Source organism: Oryza sativa, chromosome 2, assembly GCF_034140825.1.
Source record: "Oryza sativa Japonica Group chromosome 2, ASM3414082v1".
In the NCBI taxonomy this organism is placed as follows: Eukaryota; Viridiplantae; Streptophyta; class Magnoliopsida; order Poales; family Poaceae; genus Oryza; species Oryza sativa.
In genome coordinates, this window is record NC_089036.1 from 31203040 (window position 1) to 31212823 (window position 9784).

At 44.1% G+C, this 9784-nt stretch overlaps 1 long non-coding RNA gene across 1 annotated transcript; it reads left to right on the forward strand.

The window, feature by feature from the left end:
- Positions 1-5098: 5098 nt before the first annotated feature.
- LOC112937982 (uncharacterized) lies at positions 5099-6079 on the forward strand. The gene is made up of 2 exons (XR_003241018.2): positions 5099-5241; positions 5647-6079. It is a non-coding gene; the product is annotated as an uncharacterized lncRNA (long non-coding RNA).
- The last annotated feature ends 3705 nt before the right edge of the window (positions 6080-9784 follow it).

A 9784-nucleotide genomic window follows, 5' to 3' on the forward strand; every position in this document is an offset into this window, starting at 1 on the left:
ATGATTTTGCAGATAACTTATTTTTGCATATTCTACATCTCGCGAATGTTACCTGCCTTCCATCAGGGCCTGTCATGGCCACCTCATCGAAATGTTGCCAAACACCGGAAGTTCTTGATCTCTTTGAGCCGGTGTTCGTCGATGCACTCCCACTCATAGTGCCAGATGCTTCTGAACCCGCCGGTGGCTCCATAACTGGTGGTGTTGGAGCCGATCCGGTGGCATCATACTCACCAGTTGGGAATGACCTCGACATGTAGTTAGGGTCGAAATCACCTAACGTGAACGATGGAATGTTCGATTCGTCCATTCTGAAAATTTAAAACAACATAAACAAATTTCAGAATATTTATTCGCATAACATAAAATAAAATAATACATAAAACTGAATATATGACGTACTTCTTTCTTACCACCTTTGCTTGGCTTTACACCTCTTGTATGCACTATTTTTATTCACAAACTATTTTTGATTTTAGACAAAATTTTGTCAAATTTTGTCTAAATCAAAAAATCGATCTATCACACGAAAGAGCACAACAGAGCACAAAATGGGAGGTATGGATGATTCAGAATGCTCCGGTGGGTGTCCTATTTATAGAAATAAATTTCATATTTTTTTCGAATTTTTTTCCATTTTTTTGCTCTCCAACGGCTACTTCTCAAAAACAGCGGTCGTTGGATTAGCTCACTAGCCGTTGGGGACACGTGGCACTCTCGCATTCGTCGTTTGACTAGCTGTTCGGCCGCCGTACGGGGTCTCGCTGAGTCGCCTGTCACCGTCTCGGCTGCTCCCAACGAGGCACGGAGTGACGGAGGCAGTCAGAGCGAGAGCGACCCAGCCTCCCAGCCCCAGCGACACGTCGCGACGCCGCTTGCCACGTGCCACGCGTGAACGCAGCGACGCGCGCTTCCCGCCGCTTGGCCCCGCGGCTGCCCTCGGCGGCTCGGCCGCTTGGCGCCACGTGCGCGGTGTGCCTACCCTAGGCCGCTCCCGTGCCGTGCCGTGCCGTGCCAGCCCTCTACAGTAAACGTGCCGTGCCGTGCTGGCCCACGGGCTATGGCGTCGGCCCAGACACGGCACGGGTAAACGGGCCGTGCCGGCATGGCCCACAGGCCGGCGTGCTGTGCCGGGCCTGGGCCTTCTATAGTGCGGTCGTGGTTGGGCCGGCCCGGCTTGGCACGGCCCATTTGGCCAGGTATAGCCGTGCCATGGCGAGGCAACACGTTGCTACAGCTGCTAGTACATAATCCATCCGTCTCAATGCCATAAGTCGTTTATTTTCGTTCTAATCAAACTTCTTTAAATTTACATAAAAACATGATAGCATTTTGAATATAAAACAAATATATTATCAAAACATATTTAATTTAGATTTAATAAAAATTATTTGGTGTCGTAGATGTTGTTTAACTTTTAAACTTAACAAAAATTAACTTAGAAAAAATTTAAATTGATTTATATTATAAAACAGGTGGAGTAGTAGTACGAAACAGCGACATTTTCTCTCGGACACTTTTACCACTCGAAAAATAGGAGTAACCAACATACAACACGTCAACACAGCATATGCTACACTCGACGTCCGAAAGTTAAGTAGCACGGCTAGTGTAGCTGGAAGTGAGGATTAAAAATTCCCATATGGCCATATACTCATACGAGAGTCGGTCAACGATGAGGTTATTTGCTAGAGTAGCGTGGCGATTGGCCACGTACGGCCCACGGGAAGTTGGCTAAGGTGGAAACGCCGAGAGGAGTACGTGATCAGGAAGATCAATCCGTGGACCGTTAACAGCTCTTAATTTGGGTTGTTTATGGCCTTGGAACGTGCAGACAGGTAATCACCGGGAATGTTTAGTCTTAATTGCTCGCGAGCTACGTCGATCGGTTTTGCTAGCTGTCGGTGGTGCTTAATTTCGTGTTTCGCTCATAATTTTCTCAAGGTCACAATTCGAAAAGGCAGTGATGATGAGTATAATCGATAGCAACTTGACTGAAAAAAGAAACCAACAAAGTGTCAAAGTTTATATTCGTACCGTGTAACAACAGCACTGATTGGTCCGGACCTCGTACCATTACCGCTCCGTCCGCACGTACCTGCTTGTGTTCATGATAGATAGAGCCATAGAGGTGTAATACGCGCGCACAGCTGGTCTTAATTTGCCGGTTAATTAATTCCAAGCACACAACGTGCATTTGATTAATGTATAGTGTAGTGGAGGCAGAATTATGGAGCCTGCGGTTTACGTACACACAGAGACGCATCGTCCTGTATAAATATTTCAGCTCTACTAAACACCAACAACTACTAAACACTATCATTCTCTCCAGTCTCCACTCTACATTTTTTTTTGTTTTCTCGCAAACCCTCCTAAAGTATAGCTTGCCCTGTCACGACTGGGCTAGAATATCGACATGATATAGCGAAGGAAGCCCACGCCGTTTCTTCTGGAGCCCAAGTTCCCAACGGTTGCACTGAGACCAGCCCAATTAAGCATCCTCGGCCATAAGTTTATGCACGGAGAAGTACTGCAATTTGAGCCAGATTGATTTAGATTTTTTAAAAAAAGAAACACGGTAAAAAAACAAAATCATATAACATGCACACGCTCACCCCTACTAACACACGTCGTAACCATTGAGTACTCCCGAAAAAATGGATCAACATAGATTTTGAGATTGAACCTCTCATTATCAACAGGTATGTCACCTACCACTGAAAAAATAAATAACACCGTTTTGATTTAGATTATTGATGTAGATTATCTTTTATCAAGTCCACATATATTCTATTAGTAAAAATGATAAGTTTTCACTACTGTCTGTCGTAGTAAAAAAACACAGGAAAGCGGAGAGGAAAACCTTTACAAGAAGCTTGGTATCATCGATGCAGAATTGCAGATCATCTATTTTATTATAGAGATAAGTTAAGTACTGTTGAAAATAAATTTAACAAATAATCAAACCATGTCGTCTAAATAATGCAGTAAAAAACTTTTAAAACATTTTTTCATACATGGAACTATGGAACAAATATCCAACAATCCGATGAATAAACTGAAAGTAACATGAACTTGGAATTAACAAGCACTAGTTCACTACCGTGAAGATTCCTAGAGGGAGACAGAAGATGGTAAACAAACACAAGCTATATTCCATCGTCTCAAAAAAAATTTAACTTCTGAAGTTTAAATTATATCCCATAAAAAACCAAAATTTACCATTATACTTATCATCAGCACATAAAACGAGTAATTTTATTCTTTCAATATCATTTATCTATCTATTATCATTACTATTTTTTAATAATAAAAGTATTTTAGCCATTTTCACTCTTCACTAGTTTTATCTTGGGATGCTAAGAATAGAATTTTTTTGGGGGGAGGGAATGAGTAAATCCTAGGCCCTGTTTGGTTCCATGGGCTAAACATTAGCCCCTACCTTTTAGTTTTGAATTAGCCCTCAATGATTCAAAAGGTGGGCTAATTTTTTGCTAAAGTGAATTTAGCCCCCCTCAAAATATTAGCCCCTCCAAGAGGTGCTAATGGTGCTAATTTTATGTGGGACCATCAAAAAGCAGCTATCTCTCTTTCTCCTTCTCTCTCCTCTCTTTCTACTCTCTCTCTCTCCACCTTTTAGCTTTGAATTAGCCCATGGATCCAAACATGCCACCCTAGACTAATGTTTAGCCTAACAATTTATGACTAAACATTAGCTCTTAAAATTAGCCCTGTGCTAATCTTCCTAACAGGACCTAGACGAGTCCTGGAAACATCACATAAGCTAACTTGTCCAAGGACATCGATCGTACACCAACATTGGTCAGATTAGGCCGTCCTAACCATCTTCAAGTGCAAGACGACGGCCCAACTCGACAGGACAACAACTGATCCGAAAGCAACGCGTCGACGGCTCGCCATATCGATCCACATGCCCAATCCTGATACGATGCCACTACGGTCTCACCTGCACTACAACACCTGTGCACCTCCACACACCGCGCAATCGTGCATGCCTCCGTCTAGTCGTGATCGGACAAAGAGAGTTGACAGGAAAAAAAAAAAGGCAAAAGCCAGCGAGCGCGGTGCGACGGCGCATGCATGCACCCGCGCGCGCGGCCCGCCGCGCGATGGCCCGCATCGCATATACATCGGCGGATTCGCGGCTCGCCATCCCGTCGGCAAGCTTGGTGACGACGCCTCCTCCACGCGCACACGCGCGCGATCTGCCCGATCTGGTGCGTGGGTGTGCACTTGCGATGGATGGCGACTTTGCCTTGGCTTCGCCATAGGCTCGGCCGTTTCTGTTGGCATTGCCTACGATCGAGAGCGGTGGCTTCAAGCCACGACGCGCGTACGTCGTGTGCGTATCGATCCAGCCAGCCTTCACTACTTGCCCATGCCTTTCTGGTGCCTCACCAACTCGACACAGCCTCTGACAAGTGGCTATCTCGATAGCCGGCTCGCACTGTGCTACTGCCTACTACTCCTAGCTCGCATAGGATTCCTCGGCGACGGCGGCGTGCGGTTGCAAGCAAAGCTCTCGGTTCATGGCGAACAACTCCAACTGCTGCGGGTTCATGGCGAACAACTCCAACTGCTGCGGGTTCATGGCGACGTACACCTTTTTCTCGATAGCTCGTTCGTGCTTGGCTGTCGCTGTTGCAGTTTCTGCTACTCCAAGAAGAGAGAGGCCCTTGCATCAAGCTTGGAATCCTAAACCGGGCAGCGAAGCAAGCAACAATCAACAATTAAGAAGTGCATGCACGCTGGCTGTTCAGAGGCTGATGAGCTGGGTGCAAAGTTAAAGATTTGTCAGGTAGACTGTACATGTGGACGGTTGCAGGCTCGCAGCGTGAAAGCTCACAGGCTTTGACTCTTGACCGCCGACATTTGCATTGCAGTGGGACTCACCTGCGGCGCTGACAGGCCTCGCGTACCAACAAAACTTTTGTGGTGATCTTCCCGGTAACCATGCTCAGCTCAGACTGGTGGATTATTTTTCTTGCTCTGTTGCCTTGTTGGTCGCTGTTTCTGAAAGTTGTATAGAAATCTATCCATACATCTATTTTTTTTTACTAATTCACCGGGGGAGAGTTTCCCCACCTGAATATATTGCATCAAACGAAAGTACACAGGGCAGGTTTCACCCGCACAAGCGCAAGAATCCTAGAAGATAGTAGCAGAAGATACACGGGGAGTACAAAGAAGATAATACAAAAGAGAGGCGACCCTCCGAAGGTAACAATTGACGTTTATCATATGTAAAAGACACCTATTATTCAACTGACATGGATTTCTTTCACAATGCCGGTTTTCTTTATTGGCCTATTTTTCTATTCTTTTATCATAAAAAATAAGCATAACTTTCGATGTCTATATCAACCAAAGATACACATAACTATATTTATGAACATCAGCATTTAAGCACGATCATACACCCACGAATCCGTCACAATATCAAAGTCAAAGGATTCTGTCTTCGTTATAGTACTCAGGCACAAAGCACACATCTTAGGTCGTTTTGTTAGTGCTGATAAAAAAAAACATCTATGCTTGCAAAAACTTAAGTATGGAACAATTATGGGTCGTGGGGCGTGTATATGTTTTTACTGTCTATTGGCTGAAATCATGATTCGTTCTCAGATGAGAGTAGGGACCGGGTGCAAGCACAAGTTCACATGATTTTTAGCAGCTAGTGGCATGAACAAAAGTGGGGTTTTCTTTCCTCCATCCATCATATGGAGGAGTTGGCTGGCCACTAGCCGGTGCCTTTTGATGGCGAAGTGGTCACTCCTCAGTAGAAACTTTCTCCAGCTGGTCACTCCTCAGTATGCAGACAAGCAAAGCTTCAGAAAACACTTCATGTTGCTTGGTAATGAGCTTATATGTGACAGTAATACAACATGGGCATCCGGCGTCATTGTGGCCTTCAAACACAAGCATATCATGTGTGGTGTCTCCATCATCTGTTCTTTTGTGTAAATTATCCCCTGCTTTGGACCCCAAGCATCCGATTTATTTTATTAGGGGGGGAATTATGTGGTTTGTGATGTCACTAAATCACTAATGACTGGAATGTGGTGCCATCTGTCCTCTTGGCTTTGACTTCTCCATGTGGCTAGGTTGCACCATCTCAATGGGCCCATGCAATCTAAGCAAGCAATATGCAATCCAATGCAAAGGGAAAACATGCTTATAAATGGCAAAAGGAAAAAGGCTGTTCACCAACTAACTTACTTCATTATTCCACTGATTATATATACCGTACGTAGGAGATAATTGTAGTCTACGGAACAATTTATTATCTGTCAAACACTCAAACATACCTAGTACTTCTTTTCTTTTTTTACTTATGCGCTCAGTCGCACCTAACAAACAGGATCATCAGCAACAAGCACTTCCCTCAAAAAAAAAAAACAGCAACAAACACTACACTCTACACTAGCATGTAACTATCCATCTTTCTAGCCTAGCTTAAAACAAATTATTCAGAGGATTATTAAAACTGATTAACAATCTACTTGTTTGCATAGGTAAAATATATATTTTTCAGAAAAAAGTAAACTCAGTAAATAGCTTAGAACAAATGGTTCAATAACGCAGTTAAATTCTTTTAATAAAATACTCCATCATAATACGATAAAATAAACAATCCATCATAAATAATATGATAAAATAGCTGAAGTGGACGTCACCTAATATGATAACACGTGGACCTTAAAGGATCTACTGAGCACTAAGCACAGCATCTCACTTGAGGAGTTTAGGGACCGACCTGGCAAAGCTACGAGATGATTAGTCGGTACTCTTCTTATGATGTGACGCCAGCTTTTACCACCTCGGATCCTCTCCAATCCACAGTACCAACCCAACCATAACACTGATCGTTACACAGGGTCCACTGCATGCATTGAGCAGTTAGATTCTGTTTTTTGGGACCTTGAGTTGAACGTTGTGACTTGAAGCAACAAGAAGACTTTTCTTCGTCTTTAGCTTAGCCTGTTTATTTATGCGTGTCCTCGTAATCCCGATTTGGCCAAAAAAATAAAAGGCAAATTCCTTTTGTAGGGATTACTAAAACTTGTTAAAACTTGTCAGTGTTAGTGCCAAACAAGTCCTGATAATTGATAAAGATGCCTTTATTTGTGCCCGATCGACAACCAAACCTACGTTTGAGCCTCTCTTGCCTAATCTTTTACTGTAATAATACTATCATTACAATCATTGACATATGAGTTACATCTTTCTATTATCACACCCGTTATATCTATAATTGTAATGTTATTATAGTAAAGGATGTGAACCCTCAAATGTCTGTGCGTCTATCAGTAGCATCGACATGCACCGGTGCAAACTGTGGTCCTACACCGTTAACAACCACCGTGACATCATCCGTTGACGGCAGGGTCTAGCTAACAATTGGAGGCCCCGATGCAAAAATGTATAATAGGGCCTTACAATTTGATAGCCAAATATCCAAGGTCTTTTGTTACTGTGATCGTCACAATATGATTCATAGAATGATATTACATTTAGTTTTATGCATTAGACCTGCTGTGTCTAGTTCAGGGTCTTAGTTCTAATCTTTTGAGGTTTAGCATTTCAGTTATATCATTATTAGTGTATACTTCAGGGTCCTGGACTTCACGTCACGGTTGCGGGCTGCAGCAGGTAGAAGAAGCAACGCGCCGTGGCTCGCCGGCTTTCCTTCGTTGCAGGGTAAACAACGCGTCGGTCGGAGGCGAACACGTCGTATATACGCGCACACAGTAGTTACACATGGTCCGGCGGAGTCGGTCTTCACGCCAGCGAAGAACAGCCGTATCTCGTCAGTGGTCAGATCGATCTACCAATACACGCGACCGATCGAACGAGGCGAACGAACAAACAACCGCGCGCGCGGATGGACGCTCGCGCTGGTGGTGCGCGACAGGAAGTCAAGATGGCATCACGCGAGAGCCAGTTCGATACAGCGCGGCTGCGTACTGCGTTACCGGGCACATGCAGGAGGAGGGTAAACACGCTCCACCGGCGACGCGGGCAGAGGCAGCTGGCTACGGGAGTACGGGCTAACCCGCACACGGGCGAGGAGAAAACCGCCGCGCCGTGACATATGAGACCACGTACGTACGTGCGTGCGCGCGGTCACGGGTGCCGGCCTGCCGGGTGCGTGCTCGTCGTGGCGTCGGTTTTTCTCACAGCCCGTCCGGTAGGATACGCGCTACGCTACCAACCGTGTCGTCGTATCGCGGTCTACCGCGAATAGGAAAGACGCGTGGTACAGTGCCAAACTGCCAACGTCTGGATGACTGGATCGCCTTGGCATCACGTACAGGTCGTAGGACGCAATACTGGTGGTTTTATTACCAGGAAGAGCTAGACAGATTAACCAACACACCCGGAAAAGATAATCCGTGTCTGTTTGTCGCAACATGGTTTTGCTGGACAAACGCAGCCTTCTTTTTTTTTTAACCGGCCATCGACCGACTCACCGCGGATGGATCCGGCCGAGGCGCCGCTTTTTCTCCCACGTGGCCTGGGCCTTTTTTCTCGTCTCGGGCAGTGCAGAATTGCTGGGGGTTTGTTCAGGATCGTCAGTTCGTCATGAGATTTTCGTACCCATGCGTGCCAATGTGCTGTGTACTTTGAAGCATGGAGTGTGGACCAAAGTTGAGCATCCTATGAGCAAGTTTAGAGGGTTGTTGACAGAAAACACGAGGCTTGGGAGATCTGCTTAACTCCAGTGCAGGTTCAAAGCTCGCCTTCGGGTGTGTTAGCGTGCCAGTTGATTTAATCCTGTAATCAACAAGAAATAGAAGCAAAGAAACTGCGGTTAAATTTATAAATGATAGCCGATCGGCTAGGTGCCGATGACATATCATTTATCTTTGAGCCGATGTCATATGTGAATCGATCGGCAGTCATGAATAAGTAAGAAGGAACTAAATCTACTCGATCGACTGTAGATAGTAACAATATATACTCCTTATATCGATATATACTTAAATCAAGTGATTGGGATAGATTGATCATCATGCCGAGACAGTATAAATCACTTAGATCGAAATATATATTAATAACAGGACTATATATGTTTATAGCATAGCCGATCAGATTGATCTAGCATGTATCGGCTAATACTCCGATACTACTATATATCAGGATATTTAAAATAGGTATAAAGTATCAAACAAAGGCCTAATACGCTTGAATACAGCAATATCTTAACATAAATGGCAGATTTAACATGTCAACGAAGCATATAGAACAAATGTGGTTCAATCAGATAAGATCGGCTGAAACTCTGATGTTACTCTAATCGGCAACCAGAAGGCAGGCTAGAGGTTGATATTCTAAGCATGACTTGATAGATCAAACTCAACTAATGCAACATTAAGTATGAAAAAAAGAACAATATCTAGACAATCAAGCCGTTGGAAGTTTCATAAAGTGGTAGATATCTTATATAATCTGAGTCAACGTTAGAATCTAACCTAATCGGCTGCCTTCTTCAATAGATGTTAGCTGATTGTAGGTTAGATAGCGGTATTGCCAGGGATTATGTAAGATATATGATAACTCGACGAATCACATAAACAAGATTAGAGTATCATAAAGATGGAAACACTAATCTTAAGAACGCAAGCCGTCATAACAAGTTTTACATCTTGTTGAAGATCGAAACCGATGCAGCTCAACCCGAAAGCAAGAACTCATCGAAACAAAACTAAAGTAAAAGGGTGGCGATGCGCCAAAATTGTATTGAACGTGTGTGTTAAAA